Consider the following 18,552-nt stretch of genomic DNA (forward strand, 5'->3'; position numbering starts at 1 on the left):
AAATAATCGGTTGGTCACAAAGCATTAGAATATGAATTCTCAAAGTTGAGTTTTGATTGGCCAGTTGTTAGGAAGGGACAATTCTGAATGTATTTCAACAAACCCCTGTGCTTGTTTAATCAGCTAATGAAGGGTAATCATTAGACATGGAGTGATCTTATGCTTCAAAAGGGTTGATTCCCACTGTGAACTTGGGAACTTGAGTAATACACGGTGTAATTATATATTTCTGAAGCTAGCTTAATTTACAGTAGAGTATCAACTGAAAAAGGAGTTATTTAATTCCAGAGTTCTATATATTTTGCTCCTGTTTCCCAACAGTTCCATTTTGAACTCTGTGCTCAGCTTGTCAGTTTCCCCAAAAGTAGGAACTGAATAACAACACAGCACTTGTCCTCTTGGGAAGGGATATCTATGTTTTTCTCTGGATATTTCTTTCTGGTTATTGATTGAGTGGAGAGTCCTGGAGGTCTTACACATGTAAGCAGTCCCTGCCCACACAGCAAGGTAGGTGGCTGAGCAGATCTCTGTCCAGGAAGATGGATGAGTTCACGTGGGCTGCTGGGCTGTGTATTGGGTTAGTGTCATTCAAGATGTGAGCTGCTGCTTCCCACTGACCTGGGCTGGAACACAGATCATTTCCTGTGGCCAGCTCAAAAACATGGAGCGTTCTGCCCATGGCGCATGGAGTAAAACAACACCAATACGCCCAGTACATCATAGACTAGAATCAGAGTCACAGAATTGCACAGGTTGGAGAATAACTTCAAGATCATCGAGTCTAACCGCAACCCAACCATGCTACCCCAACAACCCACTTCTAAATCATGTCCCTGAGCATCCTTTCCTGCAGAACAAATTGTATCCTAACCAGCTGTGTTAACTATTCAGAACAGCTTCCATCCCATTACATAAACAAATGCTTTCTGCCCTTTCAATCAGGATCTCCCTGCAGCTGCTCCTTACTATCTCCATCCTCCCATGTGCTATGGAGGCCTGATGCTGTCAAGGACCATGCACCTTTTGGGGTGCTTGGCACTGAAATGCCCATGATTAGTAACCAGCAGGATCTAGCCCTTGCTTTGCACAAAAATCTCTCCGTTTGAATGTTTCATAATGTATGTTTAAATAGTCACAGCTAGCAAAGAACTTCGATGAGGCAAAGGGGTAATTGGATTTTCTTGTTCTATAATTAAAAAGGTATATATTACATCCACATTAATACCAAAAGAGTTCATCATGATCAATGTTATTACAACGAATACCAAAGGATTTAACAGTGATTGGCCACTTAGTTTAAAAGGTACCTGAAATCATTAAATTGTTTGCTGGAGGGCTTATGAAGGCCTATCGGATCACTTGTGACTACATTTTTTACTACTGGCCTGCAATGTAAGGTTTACTCTTTCAAAGTAGGAGCAACAGGATGATCATTTCCCTTTATTATTCCCTTATTGACTTCTAGTTAATTTTAATCTTTGCATTAACTGACCTCTATTAAGCATGCCATGTATCTGATTACTCTGTCAAGGTTGGGACCGGAAAATGACCTATTGCACCGTGTCAATTGTCCTTTGCAGAAGCCTTTACTGTTAATCAAGAGGGGGAGATTAGAGGAGATCAGAACTACCAGCCTGAAGAACGCTTTGCATTTGACTACACCTTTCTACCAGCATGTTTTTCTGCTGAAATCTCTGCAGGGAGAAGTTCTCCAGGTAAGGCTACATCTGCAGCCTGAGCTCTCCCCTTCTAAATTCTAACTAAGCCATGTCATACTGATTTTTAGATAAACACAATGCACTTTTTTTCTTTCTTTTCTTTTGGTGAAATCACATTTAAGATTCTTTGCACAGACAGTTCTGAACAGGTATCAATTAATTATCTCTGTATCTTACTCACCTTAGCTGGAGACAGCAACTCAGGTAGTAATAGACTGAGCAGGACCAGGGACTGTTGAATTCTTCTTGTTAAAGCAAAGATACTTGTTTTTATCCCAATGTACGTTCAAAAGAGGGCTTTAGCAGGCTGCCTTCCTGCATAAGTGAGACTCAGAGTGTAAGAATGAGTTATGCATGCAGAATGTGTGATTCTTAAATATGTGAACTTGTTGAAGTAAGAGCCAGTTTTTATCACAGTGTTCAGTAACACATTGTGAGGCTGAATGTTGGGTTTTTTTCTGCTGTTTTTCACCTTACTACTCCCAGATACGCAGAGTTAGAACAATTCCAGAGGACTGTTTTTACTGTCACGATGAAAATGTAGAACACAACCAAATGGGAACAACATAATGCTACCTCAACTTATTGTGATCACTCTCACCTTAATAACTGGAAGTGAAACTTAACACTGATGTTTGCAATGGCTTTTTTTAGAACAACGCTGCATCCTTGCAGACAATTACAATCTTCTGTTTCTTGGATCACTTTGCTGTGAGACCACATCCAAAAAAATTCTTTGCACTGCAGAAGAATTTTTCTAAAGAAATTATTGGATGCAGTTAGGAAAACAGATTGAAGGAGTATTGGTGCCTAACCATAACATTAACTCTAACCCTAGCCATAAGAAAATGGACACCTAAAGAAAATGGGGTTCTCTTGGTCCTAACACCTCCTTGTGAGTCATGGTACCGAAAACCTGTCAGGTGATCAGCAGAAAGGTGGATTTATCACTGATCAGAATACCTTCTGTTGGTGATGTGTTGAAGCATTGCTTCCTTTTATTTGAATGTAACCACAGGCTTTGTAGGTATATTGTCACTGACAGCTGTTTTATTGATTTAGAGTTTTTCTTTTGAGGGCGTTTTAGGGAACTTCTTAAGCTTTTAAAACTAAACTCTGTGGTAGCTCTTCTGAAAGGTCCTTGCATTCTTGCATGCTTAATGTTCACGTTCATTACTCTTCAGCTCTTTGGAGATGCTTCTGGGATCACAAGGCGCAGGTTGGTGGTGGTAGTACCTCTGTTGCAGGTGAATGAGTTGGCATTTTCCTTGGTAGAACTGCAAAACATTACTGAGTGCTGGAGCCCAGAGGGATGATCAGTAGACGTGTCAGTATTTAACGCTAACCAAAGGCATTTCAGACCACACTGAACTAGTAGTTAGTGTAATTTTACTAGCAATTAGTGTAATTAAATGTTTTCACCAGGATGGAAAGTCGTGGTTTGATTTTGAGGTAATTTGCTTGACAGATATCAGATGTTAAAATAATTAAGGATTTAGCATTTACATTTAATCTCAAGTGAATCTATGAAAACAAGCTTCTACGCTGTACCAGATTCATGTATTAATTGACTCACAGATTTTAAGACCTACTATTGTGGTCACCCAGTCTGGCCTTCTGCATGAGCAGTCATGGAATTCCAGTGCAGTAATTCATGCTTCTTCAGAAGAAATCCATAGAAACTAAAAAGCTTACAGGTAACTTGGTGGTTTTTAAAATCTCGTTAGATGGAAAATCTATAGAAATACAGAAGCTCCAATTGAGCATGGAAAAATAAATTTGGCACAGGTACATTTGGAACAGAGTTATTGCCCAATCATTTGCAGTTTCAGTGATCTTTAGTGCTGCTAAAGGGGTGAGCGTTAGATTGTTGGTTTTCTTCTGTTTGAGGCAAAATAAGTTCCTGGTGAAACTCAGACAACGTTATCAAAGGGTAACAAATACATTGTGCAGTTTGTTTAGCTTTCCTGGGAGCTTGTTGAGTTTATTTTCAGCATAGGGGATCCCAAGAGCATTTGGCTTTTATAATCAATTCTGCATGTACTAGCTAATTCTTAATATAAAAATGACTGGTTGGCACATAATAATGTCAGTTATTGGGATTCAGGTCAATAGCAGTATTTGCTTTCTGGATAGGAGAGTCACCTCCAAAATGCTATGACAGTCATTAATGTGATCATTGTACTTTATGCATACGTACTTAACAGAATAAGATTAACAAAACTCAGAAATGTTTCTGTTCTACAATTAAATTCTCTTTGGAACAATAGATTTGTCATAGAAAAGACTCTATTTACTTTGACAAGGCAAATAAGTTGCATCATTTTCCAGATATTTAAAGGAAACTGAGAGGGATCAAAAAAACCCCCACATATTTATGAATCTTGAATCACAGCTTGTATATTTATGTCTTTTAATACACAAGGCCGTATGCTCTTCCTCTTCTTAAACATGAAGACATATGCCTTCCTTTTCCATAAGATATACCTTATTTTTACGAGTCTAACAGATGCACTGTGGCCAATTATAGGGCATCTTTAAGGCAGCCGGCTCTGCTTGTTCTAATCAACTTGCTGTATGAACGGGAGCACCAAGGGATTGGCAAGAGTCGGGAACAGCATTTAGCACTTTGCTGACCTTGAGTCCACCTTTTCAAAACTCCTTCTGGAACTAAGATTTTTTCCAGCCATTTTCAAGTGATTTCTTCCACTTTCTCCTGAGACTAAAACACTTGATTGACCCATGATGTTAAGCGAAATTCTTTCACTGGAAAAGAAAAAATTGTGGATACTCCTTAGACATGAAAATATTTGTGAACTCCATTTGGGTGGCTAGAATTAAAACCTTCAAAAAGTTTCAAGGTATCAGTCTAGACAACCTAGCGAGTATTTCATCCTGAAGGAAGACACAGAGGCAAAAGCACAAACATACATATAAATAGCTAGACATCGAATCTTAAATGCATATTTCTTAGTTCTGTTTCAGGCTTGTAGATGCCACTATTATCTATGTATTTGTTTAAACCTGGTAGATCTCGTGTGGCATGGCACCAAAAAGCAATGATCTCTGCTTTAAATTCCTGAATGACCCAATATGGCAGAAATGACTCCCATGATTGATCTGGTTTCCAAAGGTAACACTAGAATTATTAGTTTCAATAAAGGAGAAGCAAGCAAAAAAATAAAAGTGCAGATTTTTCATATTCAAGGCTTCACATTAGTTTGATGCACGTACTTATTAATTATTTGTTAAAAGACATCATCGATCAATATAGAAGGAATATACCAAAGACTACATTCAGCAGTACCTTTGTTAGTAGCTGTACCACAGGTAACGGCATTTTGCATCACCCTGTCTATTTCCTCCCTCCACCCATTGGGAAGGAAGGTTTGCTATTGAAACATACCAAACTAACTTCCAAAGCTGTGCCTCAATGACATGGAAGCCCAGTTTGCACTCCTATTTTCTGTATTCCAGATGTTCAAAGGTTAAACATTCTCTGTAGATTTACTCCTATTGCTCTTTACAAATACTCCCCTGGCACAGAAGTAGCTTTTGCTTGTTTTTCTGTGCCAAAGAAAATAAAAATGGACCAAACAATGAAGGAATCTAGCTTCAAGAGGAGCGCTCAGGAAGATACTTAGCAGTTCACTTCTTAGCAGTTCACTTCTATTCATGGTTGTGTTTGAGATTCTGTATTTGTTTACTCTGAGTAGTTATCTTGGCTTAATGGAGCATGTATTGCCAGGTATCCATCCCCCAGGCTTGCTCTGCCCTCTGGGTGCCAGTGAACTGTGGTGTTAATTTTATTGGTCATGGGGATTTCCTCTGTCTGGTCACCTTCCCATCGAAATAAACAGCATAACACCTAGGACCCTGTTCAGCCCTCAGCTGCACTGACAAGATCTCTTCTGCAGCACATAAAATGCACTATGGCGTGTACAGTATGTGTAATTTACTTTTACAGGCTCAACTGTTATTCTCTAATCCCCATGCTCTGCCATGTCAGAAAGCAGGACTTGATGGTCTGTCTGGGTTTCCATGTTACAGAGGTGAGGCAGAGGGTCAGTAAAACAAACAGATGAAAAGAAGCAGGCTGGAAAGTTGGAGAGTAGTTACATGCTACAGGCAGGTTCACGTTGCCTGAGAGGAGGATGGGTTTTATAGCTTAGGAGGCTATCCTGTATGTATTCCAGCAATGGAATAGCATTGCAGTTTATGGCCACGTGGTAGAAAAATCTGTAGCCTTTGGTATGTCGTTTAATCTGCTTGCTTGTCTATAAACTGTGAATATTGATTCTTATCTCATACCATCTCCTGTGAGGTTTAAAAGTTTATATGAAGCACCTATAGATCAGTATGCTCTGCAGAGGTGCTTTAGAAGTGCAAAGTACTTTTAAATGGTGCAGATGCATTCTATGAAGGTTTGTTTAGCGGGGTTAATTCACCCAAAGATTCACTACATTTTATGGGGCGGGTGCTTGGGGGCTTGCAACTCTGCCTTGCAATGGAGTCAGCAGTTTTTACTGAAAACAGAGCTGGAAAAGTCAATTCAGCTGTTGCTCAGGTTAAGGTGAATGTTGCATTGTTATACTTCTAGTCTCAATTCTGAAGAACACTCCAGTTGAATACAGACCATATTAATGTGCATCAGTTATACATACACAGAGTCGGTCAATGACTACATTGATCCAGTCCTGTGTTTTCTTTTAGAGGATTCTACAATGAGGCAATAGAAATCATTAAAACTTGTGATATTGAAATCCTCTTGGTGCAGGCAGACGTGCAGCTCACATTTCACATGGTGGTGCAGCATCACTGTGCAGTCATGCCTAGAATGTAAAGATTTCATTTATGCTTCTGTTGAGTACGAATTTTTTGTTTTCACCAAGATCATGTGTATGTAGCACATCATCCATTTTCTCATGTGATACTAAGTATTATCAGAAACAAGTTTTTTGCTTTTAAAGCTCTATTTATGCTTATTAGATCCTACTCAGAGGGATCTTAAAGATCCTTATATCTCCCTGCAGGTTCAGTGTTGGGATAGGGTTTACTTGCAAACTTGATTGGGATATGTAAGTTTGAACGCATGTAAGAAAAGCTGAAGCTTGTTGAACAACAAAAGCTGCCTCTGAAACATGGCACAGCACTTCCCAAGAGCGTAGAGCCCCCAAACTATGTGGTTTTCCCTTCTGGAGGACTCTGAACATCACAGAAGTCATCACAGGCATTTTTAACTTAGCCAGAATTTCAAAACCTCGCTATTTCAAAGAAGGCTTTATGAATGGAAGAGTGTCTGGGCGCTTTCTGGGCTTGCAGGATTGGTATCTTGTTCATTATAAACACTGTTAGTAATGATTTGATTTTCACAAAAATGTTTATGAGTATTTCTGTAGAAAGCAGCGTGGAAGCACAGAATGGAAACCAGCTCTTGCTCCTATCTTAGCGCAGAGAGGTTTGTTAGAAGTAGAAAATAGAGAGAAATGATGTGACACTTACTGGTTAACTTAATACAGACATCTCGGCAGTCTGCAGACTCGTTATTGTCAAGTTCTTTAGTTCACTTCATAAAGGGAGACGGTGAATAATGATCTAGAAATGAAGAGCAGGAAGAATGAATCAAACTGCATTATAAAAGCTGCAGGCTTGATTTGGAGAGCAGGGCTAAGTAAGAAATGGTTGAAAACAGAGCAGATCTGAAGTGGAGGACTCTTGCTTAGTCATGCAGTAACACTGCACTGAAAGTACTTAGTAACATATGCTAATAAATCTGTGTGCAGGATGGAGGGCTGTCAACAGATCACTCCAATTTGCAAATGCAGTTTGTCCTTGCAGGTTTCCTTCACACCTCTCCTGACGGTTGCAGGATTAAAACTATAAAAAGAAATAAATTGAGAAATACCAACCCTCATCCACCTTCACATTCCCTTTTGAAACATTCCCAAAAAAATTCTCATAAGATGAATGTTGATGACTTGAGGGGTGGAAGAGCCGGGGTGTAGGTGCTATAGGAAATGTGTTGGGCTATGGGTAGATTATAAGGCTGATGCAGCTAATCTGGATATATTAGGTGCCAGTCTCTGAGGCCTACCCTGCCTGAAAGTGGCAAATACTGCTTTCATTTCCTGCAGTGGCCCTAAAGAAGTGTTGGAAGGCTGCTTTTCCTAGAAGGCCCTGAGATAAATAGGAATTTCATATGAAAAGTTGTCCTTCGCTGTATGTCTGCTTCAGAACTGCGCAACCGAAGACTTTTGGGTAAAGTTTTGTTAGCACTCTGTGAAGGAGAATCTGTTATTGAGGCCACTGTCGTTGAGGTGAAACACTACCCCCCAAATCTTGACTGTTTGTTGCTATTAAAGACCCTTTGGCACTGTTTGTGAGAGCAGAGGTGTGAGCCCTGGTGTCCTGGCCAAAATCCAGCTTGGGTAATTAAATTCTGCCTTCCTAAAATCCCCCCTGTAGTTCCAGCCGAGTACAGCATTCTTCATTTCCTCTCCAGAACTGCTGCACAGAATTGCTTTGCGCTGGTAAACAGCTGCCACATCTCACCCCAGAGGAATGGCTGCATTGCAGTGCCCAATTCCCCCCTTTCTGTCTCTCTGCTGAGAGACACAGAGGCACAGCGCTGCCCCGAGCTGCCCTCCTGGCCCTGGGTCAGGGGCACAGTGCGGACAGCAGCCCCCCAACCCGCTGTGATAGCAGTAATCCACGCTTGGCTTTAGGAATTCAGACTGAAAATACCTTGCTGTTCCTAAAGAGCTCAGGACCTGAAGTGCTGTTGGTGTGGCTAGCCTTGATTCCTAGATATTGGTCATACCTGGTAAATGGTTTCATTTTCTTTGCTGAGGAAGAAATCTTGAGTCCACTTCTACTGGGGCTTGTTAAGCTGTTGCCTTGGGGGCCAGTTGATCAGTTGTTAAGTAGTAAGCAGCTTTGGCAGTCAACAGGCATAGGATCCCCTGCAGCTACTCCAGCCTGCCTGCCCTATCGTTCTTTGTAGAGGTAGCACGGTATTGTCTTAGAAGTGCAATAATGGTAAAATAAGAGCAGAGAGTGCTCAGTCCATTTTGCATGCCCCGGTATTTTAGGAAAGCATGTGGCATCTGTATGGACATATATAAATGCATTTACGAGGCAGTAGTGGCTATGGAAGTCCCGTAGAGAAAATTTTAAGAGGTTTTTGTTTGTTTGTTTGTTTTTGGTGTTAGTTCAGGGACTCTTTAAGTGAAAAGAAAGGGGAGTTAGAATGGCTCTAGCTGTACCTGAGGGCTCCTCAGCTGTTTGTCCTGGCTCCTATCGGCTCCCTTCAAGTCAGCGTGAAAAATTAGGAGAAAATGTGGCAGGGATTAGGAAGTTTTTTTTGTTGGCAATCCAGCAAAAATCACCGCCAGGCCTCAGAGAGCTGTGCTCAATGCAGGGCAAACCTGACACACTTCTATCTGGCAGCGAGGAAGTGCTTCAGCTGCAGTGTCTGTTCTGAATTGTTGTGTCAAATAGTGAATTCTTATTTACTCCCTAAAGTGCTGTGACATATGTGCATGAAAGAAGTGATAGGTTCTATGTATATGTGGAGGAAATAAAATCAGCTTTTCTTTATCTAGAAAATGTTTCAGTACTCGCAGTTACACTAATTTAGTAATCCACGCACACATGAAGAAATGTTGTCCATCTGACTTTCTCTTAGCTGAGTACACCGGGAAGGATTCAAAGCAAGCTCGACAGATTTCCACTTTTCAGAAGCCAGTAGGGTTTTTTAAAATGTATTTTATGCTGGGGTTATTTTGTTTGGGTTTTTTTTTTGCTTGAATGAATTACCTATATTCCCTGAAATGGTGTTTAGTAATTCTCAGCGACTGCGGAGATGCCTACTGGGAAGTGGTCAACTGATCACAACAAACCCCACGGACTCCGGGCTCTCCTACTGCTTTAACTCAATTGCACTTTCTTATCCAACGCCACATCTCTTAGGAAAATCCCAGAAATGCTGTTTACCGTGAAGCATGGTTTTAATATTATCACAGCTATTTGAAAAGACAAAAGATGAGAAAGACTGGTAGTGAAGGAAGAAACAGTTTCAAGGGATGGATTTACAGAAACAAGACTCACATTTGCTACTAATGTTTACTCCTTAGTCCATCCTTGGCTAAAACACTTCCCCCTTGATGCTAAGAGCAACTACCATGGATGTGAATGCGGACATGCATTCTCCATCTGTGTCCTGATCTCCTACTGTCTGTAAATAATTATCAGCAAAATGGAAGCCTAGGAAATTATTTCATTTTTCTCTTGTATTGGCAGTGCATTGTTACCAAAAAATAAAAGCCCATAGAGCTGATGTGCAGCTAAAGAATTGTTTGCATCCTCAGGAACGACTATGAACCCAGCTATGACTTTGCAGCAAGGTAGGCCATTTAGTTTGAACAGCTGTTATTGGTCACATCTCGTGACATATGGTAGCAAACATATTGTACTAGACAAGAGGGACCAGAAAAGGTTTCCAGAAATGGCTAGTAATGATAGCACTTCAGTTTCTACCTGTCCAACTTGAAGTCTACGGGAGTGTTGGGCTAAGCCTGGATCAGGCCCCTGGAAGAAGATGGGGTTTCATGGCGAGTGCCACCTCCTGCAGAGTGGTTGTGCTCCCGAGGCTCTGCACATTGGTGCATGTTTGCTGTTGGTTCCTCCAAAAACAATCTCTTCTTCTCCTCTTTGTTCATCTTCTCTACAGAAGTGCTCCTTTGGGGTGGAGAGGAAAGATCTGCAGGTAGAATGTGGAAATATTTTAGCAAGAGTTGTTTCAAATCAAAGTGTGGCAGCTTACAGGCAGAGCTCTTAATGTTGAGATTAAGATCGTTCTTTGCAGCTTTCTGCCTTCCTTTATGGTGGTTTTCTTCTGGAGATGGCTTTTGGTGAAGACACCAGGAAGTTTGCAGATCTATTAGTACTCCATAACCAGATCATTTGGATGTCCTGTCCCATGGCAACCTCTTTGTTTCTCCATGTGAGGGGAGACTTTCCTTTTTGAGTTTAACACAAAAATAAGCAAAAAATATTCTCTGGTTCTGTGATGTTAGCCCTACTGATGGCAGGAATCGTAGTCTTGAAAGCAGCATCACTGCCTGTTGGATCTTCGATACATCAAACACCAGCGCTGGCATTGTTTTGAGAGGGTTAACTAAGATTAATGAGAAAAGAAACACGAAGCCATGGAGGATCAACATAACAAATCAATGACTGAATAAATTTAATGCGTATTCCAGCTGTACTTTACCTGGCATCAGCCTGATTCTTAAGACTGTATCTTTTGTGCTTCTAAATAGCCCACTAAGACATGAGCACTGCTTCCAGTTTAATAACGCTTTGTTTAAGCTTTAGACAATAGTTGTCAATGTATTGATTTAGGAGGAATTTGCAGAATAAAAAGGAATGTTTAATAAGATACAAATAAACTCCTCCAGCATTTTCCGGTCCCCATCCTTAGTGTTTGCAAGCTGTATCTTCAGTATATTATTTCAGGACAGCAAAATCATTAGAAAATAAAACGGGACTTGCTCATAGTCCACATGAGTCTGAACCTTGGCATGAAGTAACTGGAAGGTGAACTCTCTCAGGTGGGTAAGGCTTTCTCTGTCATCGCTGAGGAACTTTTGAAAGCTTCCTTTGTCGCAGCCGATGAAAAGGGAATGCTTATTTTGTATATTTATATCTAATTATTACTTAGAGCTCGGGAATTTGACCTGTGTCTTTGCGAATTAGATCCATTGTCGGTAAACATGGCAGTGGAGATGGTTTCCTCTCTCTTTTTAACGAGAACGCTATTACCCACAAATTGCCTCTTAAAGCTGCCATTTGTCTTGCAAATCTGACGACTTTGCTTCCCTCCCGATAATGGCACGTATAAAGCCTGCGACAAAAAGGAGAGCTTTTATATGTATGAACGGTTTCGCAGCCCAGGCTCATAATCAGATTCCAGAAATTGAACTTGCAGAAAGTTTGTGCTAGCCTTGTGGATTTTCATTTCAGATGTTGTCAACTCAAGGGCATTTGGACCAATCAATATCTGTCTGTCTTCTCGCACAGAGAAAGTTGGCTATTAGAAAAGAGAGGCTTACAGCAGGCTCAGCCAATACCATTAGCCCTAGCCTAAGGGCAGTTGTGTCCATGTGCCGGGGTAGGCACCTGCCCCCTCCCCTCCCCCACCATTAAGAAGGCCACTGGGGATGTCATTTGGACATAGCGGGCAAAGAGCACTTCTTTATTCTTTCTCTTTTTTACACCCAGACTTCACCAAAAATCAATAAATCTGTTCTTTGCTTATTTTCAGAACTTTACTTCAATATAAGCAAGGACTTTCCTTCCAGCTACAAACTCCAGTAGCACCAAGTCAGAGATTTTTTTGTGTGTGTGTGTGTGTTTTTTATTTTCCTTTCCCTGTTCCAATTTGAGAAATAATTGGAAATAATATCCACTGTTTCTTCTTTTTCCTGCTAAAGATTTTTTTTTTTTCGAAGAAAGACCTTGATCTGCTGACTCTTTTCATGATTCAGCACTTGATTTTTCTTTCCTTGCCATCCTTTGACTGCTAACGATGTTATAGGATCAGGTAAATAAAAGATATTTTTCTTTGTTTTTTTCCACCGACAAACTTTTTCTCCATATTGAATTAGCTATTGCTATTTTCTGCATCGATGCACTGTTAATGATAGCGCTGTTGGTAATTCTTTAGATAGGAAACAGTCGCACTTCAGTTTTAGGTACCACTGCATTTCTATATTGGAGAATCAAGTATGCATTCTGGAAGAGCGTCGAGCACATGCTTGAAGCCTGTGGGGTTATTTTTTGAAGGAAACTTCATTTATAAAAACCTCTTTCTCTGGTAAATGCAGGTAAATGAAGAGCTGCTTCAACTCAGAGGCACAATGACCAAAGCACTTGGCAGTGGGCACGAAAACGGAGACTGAACATTAAGAGACTGGTAAGAAATGCAGGTAAATAATACAGAGCACCATTATTTTAGTGTTATTTACTGAAAAATGGTGATGGAGGACAAAAGGAGGACAAAGGCAGAAACTGAGATGATACAGGCAGAGGCAAAAGCACTGTAGAGATGGATCCACAGAACAGGGAGAAACAGGTTGGAAGGATAACAATAGGAGTAAGTCTTAAGATAGAAGGCTGTTGGTCAAAACAAGTGGAGGGATGCAGCAGGGATAGTTTCATTTAGCTGGCTGTTAACAGAAGCTGTCTACAATGAGATTTAATACATACACCAAACCTTGTCCTTTTGGCCATGAGAGTGAAATCCAAATGGAAAGAATTCCTGAAAACAGGAGTATCACATTGTCTGACCAAAACTGTGGTCCCTAAAACAGTCTGTGGAAAGTGCAGGCTCTGCCAGCCTCAGATAAGGTAATATTTAACATTTTGACCCCAAAGAAAGGAAGGGAATCCTGACAGGCAAATACATCTTCTCTACTGTGATTATCTTGTCCTCAATTAAGTCAGGATTGTTGTTTGAATGAGAGGCCTTTTGCTCATATAATTTGGTGAAGCTCTGTTCAGATCAGCAGAGCTGACACACAGCAGACCTGGACTGAAACCATCATCCACAGAGGAGCTCTCAAGGCTGAAAAGACCTCACTGAGTTCCTATAAATACATTCAGATTCTTAGGAAATACCATATTAGGAAGATTCCTTTTCTGTGCTGAGCTTGGACTCGATCTGCACAGATCTAAAGACCCACAATTACTGAAAAGAGAGGAGAGAATCCATGAAGCCAAAAGAATTAGAAGTATTGATTGGGTTGTGTTTCACAGAGAAGATCAGATCAAGCATTTTTTAGATATTTCATTCTAATAGCAAACAAAGAAACTTGCTACTAAATATTCTTCAAATAAACTCTGAGAACTTCTTAGGGCTGAATACTTTTCACCACCCAGGGAACTCACAGTCTTATGATGGGGTGATGTGCTGTAAATACAGCCGAGCACCTCTTGCAGTAAATGGCAGAAGCACTTTGCAAAGCTACAGCTAGTTACGCTGTTTTGCATTTGAATGGCTTAACTACCACCTTACTTTTTTCAGCCATCAGCAAGATGCTCCAAGTAGGAGTGTTGGGACCGGGGAGCTTTCTCACCCCACCAGGGCTGACGTGGATGATGGATGTGATTCCAGAAGGGAAGCGCATGGGAAGGTCCTTGCAGAGAGATTCCCCAGGAGGTGGCAGGAAGACAGTTAGGATGCAGAGACGAGCTAACGCAGTCGGAGAGGATATTAGTAAGTAGCAAAGGGCTTGATTCCTTAGGAAGGGATATCCTTATATCTGTGCAAACGAGGCAGTCTTTATTATGACAACACTGGTTAATTTCTAAAGTAGTTTAAAGAAGCACTTTATTATTATTATTATTTTGGAGTTGGTTTTTGTTTGTTTTTCTCTGAAAAGCTCAAGGCTCTATTTCTGGGTTCCTCTTACAAGCTGGCAAGACTCCTGGATTTTCAAATGCTCACGTAGCTGCACTTGCTGCTTCACTGAAAATAATAGTACTGTGCTAAACAGCATCATCGTGGGATCACTTATGGGATTTAGTTGTGTTTAAGGGGTGAAGGTGAGGATGCTGCAAAGTGAAATCCTCCAGTGCAAAGAAAATAAGGTACACTTCCCATAAACCCCTGAAATAGCTGCATTTCATGTAAGTGGTCGAAATGTTTGTGGGAAAAAAAAATAAATATATATATACTAGAAGATTTTTATTTACTCCCTAGGTTATAATGACTTGGTAGGATTTGTCAGGATTGATGGATAAAGGGTCTGACTTCTTGGCTACTTAATCTCCAGAGCTGAAAATATTTCTTCATTTGAATGAAGAAACTTGTTATGCTGCTGGGTGGTTATTCATTGTATGGATTATTGTTTAGAGCTAGAGTGTGGTCTTTTATTTTTGATATTTAAATGGAAAGAAAAAATAAATAGCGTGTCCTTTTCAAAGCAAACATTTCAAAATGACTAGTCAATACTGACTAATAAAAAAAAATAGCTAGGTCCCTTAGCTGGGCTCCCACATCATTAAACTCCAAGGAAGTTTTGTTGTAGACATGTCAGAGCAAGATCCTACCCTTACACACCTGTCACTGCAGGAAATCGCAGGGAACTGATGACTTCTAAAACCGCCAGCTAAATGTCATGATCAGCCAGTCATACGTTTGGGCTTTTTGGTAGTGCTAATGATTGGGTTTGTTTACGTTTTTCTATTTGCTCTGTCAAGGGCGTTTTGGATTAATGAGAGTTTGAAATTAATATCCTCAATATGGGAAAATATAGCAGGTAAGCCCAAAGTAGACCCACTGTCCTGCCAGTGCTGCAAGGTGCTTTACTCTTTACTCTTCTATGGGCTGGAAGGAGCGCTCTCATGCTCAAGGGGTCTAAAACCAAAGAGATACAGAGAAAGAGAACTGTTGAAAGACAAGTGACAAATGATTCAACAACATCTCTTCCTTACCTGTGCATTAGTTAATATTTTAGATCAACCAATAATTGTTGCTGCAGAGTCCCAGACCTTTGCCTGTCCAAAGGCACAGTAGGTTGAACAACATATGAAACAAATAAATGACGCATAACAAAACTCCAATGTCTGCCAAAGAAAAAAAGTCGTCATGGAACTGTTCTAAATCTGTTATTCAAAGTATTCTTTTGGAGAAATGTTTTGCCAGAATGTTACACTCGTGTGTAGGCAGCAGTTTCTTAATATATTGATTCAAAACTGGTCCTTGTGTGTGGTGTTTGCCACTGTAAGGATAGGAATTGATTGAGATTCTGTCATTAGAAGGAAAAAGGCGTCTGTAAGTTTTCTGATGACTTCTTCTTAATATGAAATGTGCCCCAAACTATAATATAGTCTATGACAAAGAGGGTAAAGTTGCTTGTGAGTATCATGAAAGTCCAATCTGAAGGGAGGTTGTGGTGTGGTTGTGGGTCAGCCTCTTCTCCCACTTAACAAGCAGTAGGACAAGAGGGAATGGGCTTAAGTTGGGCCAGGGAAGATTCAGGTTGGATCTCAAGAAATTCTACTTCTCTAAAAGAGTGGTCAGGTGCTGGAACGGGCTGTTCAGGGGGTGGTGGAGTCACCAGCCCTGGAGGTGTTCAAGAAACATTTAGATGTTGTACTGAGGGATGTGGGTTAGTGGGAAATATTGGTGGATGGTTGAACTGGATGATCTTGGAGGGTCTTTTCCAACCCTGGTGATTCTATGGTTCTGTGAAACACACTGTGTGTCTCTCTGCTTCATTTTGAGTTGGGAATCTCGTTTTCTTCTCTCTACAGTATCTAAATCCAGCCTTGGCCTTGCTGAGAACAAGTCTGGCTTGTTCGACAACAGCATTTATGTAACATTACTTAGCTCAGGTGGCTGTCTTCAGCTTGTGTTATACTACTTGTAGCAACAGAGTGTTTCAGACTGGAAGAAGTCTCAATGGTTGCTGGAATTTAGAGAGCCTGCTGAAGCTGCTTATGAACTCAAATCCCTAGAAAACACATTGTCACGAATCTGCCATGCATAATCCACTCACAGGCTCATATTGTACACAAACAGCATGATGTTACCTGAACCAAGAGCAAATTCAAGCTACAGCAGGCGATGGAATGCAGGATGTACATTACAAATATTGTGGGTTATTTTTTGCTGAGATATTTGGAAATTTCAGTGCTAACTAGGCGCGAGGACAGGATGGCCATGAGCTCTCTTGCTCTCTTGTGCCAGGTGGGCTCACTTCTCAGCTGTGTATGCAGCCACGGCTATGAACACACTTTTCTGTGGGTTCCCCAGTGTTGACAGTTGAGCACATTAGTGTCACTTGTGGCTGCAGCATCCCTGGCGTGGGCGCCTGTCTAAAGGATAGTGTGGGAGCCAGCAGTAGGCAAACCCCTGAGCTGGAGCCCATCAGCAGCCAGTGTCTGATCTGTCAGCTCCTGCTTCCTTGCAGAAAATGTTACCTATCGTCTCCAGCATCACTGCTCCCAGTGAGTGTGCATGCCAGCTGCAGCGTCTGCTTCACTTGTTTCAGGTATTTTTGCATCAGCATCCTGCTAACAGCCAAAAGCCTATTTTGTTTTTTTCTTTTTTGCTAATGATATTTGTAAATATTCTTCACCTTTGACCAAATCCTGACGTTCTCCATTCTCACAGAGGCAGAACTCTGGTTGAAATTCTGGACTGGAACAAAGAATGCTGGATTTACCCGTGTTGCATATTAACATTGCAAAAAAATTAGATCTGTGAGGATTTTCTTAATAATCTGACCCATCATATGTCTCTAAGGAACAACAGGAATCCATGTCTTAGAATTTTTAAAGACCTAATAAATAATTTGCCATAACCACGGGGTACCATGGCATCATGGAGCTAAGGTAATATTTAATTTGCTTATTTACAGCATTAAGTAAATATTATGCTTCTTTTGCTTCTTTTCTTTCTTTCTTCCTTATTTATTTATTTATTTTTATTTTATTTTTTTTTGGCAGTATTTATTCTGATCAATACTTGAAATCTCACTGCTCAGTTCTCTATAGACTTTGTTGGTATGTTTTGGAGCCTCACACGGTTAAAATTATTCCATTACGCTATTAAAGCATAGAATGTGCAACACGCCATACACCTCAAGGCATTTCTCAGCTCATTTTTATCTTTTTGAATACCTGTAGCTTCCTGTCTGCACTAACATTTTACTGCGAGCGCTCTCTCGTATCTGCCAGTTAACTTCCCCTTGAAGCCCAGTGGCCTCCTCGGCTCCGGTGGTCACTCATCTCTCCCTTCTCAGATCTCGGAAGGGGGTGGCAAGCAACACAGTGAATGAAATATCAAGCAAATTCACATCAAATAGTGGTGTGACCCTCAGGTAATAAACAGGCTCCAGGTGCAGGAGCACTCAGCACCGCCACATGTCATTCTCCTTGGGTTTGTGCATGCCCCCTGTGCTGACGGTGGTGCTGAGGTGCCCACTTTGCCCATGTGCATGCTTAAACCTCAGTAATGTGGAGCAGCTCTGTGCTGTTCATTACTGGATCGCTGATGTTATGGCTTTTAATTAGAGATGCAACACAAGGTAGGCAGTGGTCGAGGGAAAGAAGAGTGGAAAAGCGAATGGCAGCAGTAACTGTTTTGTTGATGCCTGTAGTCTCGGCTAAAATACAGCTCCTGCTGCATTTCTTCCAGCAGCACAAGCTGAATCTTTTCCCTCATTTGATACAGTGACCTCTCAAGTGCATCATTGCCCTGAGGGCTGAGGGCAGTCCAGCAACTGTTAAACCCCTTGGGTTGATAATCTTCTCCCACATTTGCCCTTAACACCAGACATACCACCATTAGCTACAGCTCCACTGGTGCTCATTAGAGCCGATCAATATAGACTAACATAAAGAATGCTGCTGCGCCTTCTGTTATTTTTCAGTTACTGCAGATTTACAGACTTTCACCTACAATGCAGGGCTTTGCTGCCGGACTATGTAAAAACGAGGATTTTAGACCAAAAACAAAACCAAACCATACAATTTTTTAGTAGACATATGTCTGCTATTAATCTTGCCTTTCAGAACACCTTATCACTAGGAGGTACACAGAAGATCTGTACAAAATTTTCTCTGGATTAAGTTAGCGCAAAATTCCAACTTTCATAAATCACAGCAGATGCACTAATAAACAAAACAGGTGCATTTTAATATGAAATAATGCTTGAGCCTGTAAACCCCGTGTAAATACTTTCACGAGCTTGGCATCATCATTTTAAGCGCGCTCACAGTGTCTGTGCTCTTTGCGGTTGGATAGAAATTGTGATGCCAT

General features: G+C 40.9%; 2 long non-coding RNA genes across 2 annotated transcripts; one reads left to right on the forward strand and one right to left on the reverse strand.

Annotated features, from left to right (window-relative positions):
* Positions 1-1,456: 1,456 nt before the first annotated feature.
* LOC146760024 (uncharacterized) lies at positions 1,457-13,992 on the forward strand. Its single transcript, XR_014948992.1, has 3 exons — positions 1,457-1,715; positions 12,608-12,696; positions 13,807-13,992. It is a non-coding gene; the product is annotated as an uncharacterized LOC146760024 (long non-coding RNA).
* On the reverse strand, positions 2,739-9,151 carry LOC107316234 (uncharacterized). Its single transcript, XR_001556247.3, has 4 exons — positions 8,984-9,151; positions 7,221-7,313; positions 4,356-4,484; positions 2,739-2,995 (listed from the first exon to the last, which is right to left on the reverse strand). It is a non-coding gene; the product is annotated as an uncharacterized LOC107316234 (long non-coding RNA).
* Positions 13,993-18,552: the final 4,560 nt, after the last annotated feature.

The sequence above is a fragment of the Coturnix japonica genome, chromosome 8, assembly GCF_054131305.1.
Source record: "Coturnix japonica strain WE chromosome 8, WE-NBRP24, whole genome shotgun sequence".
Lineage (NCBI taxonomy): Eukaryota > Metazoa > Chordata > Aves > Galliformes > Phasianidae > Coturnix > Coturnix japonica.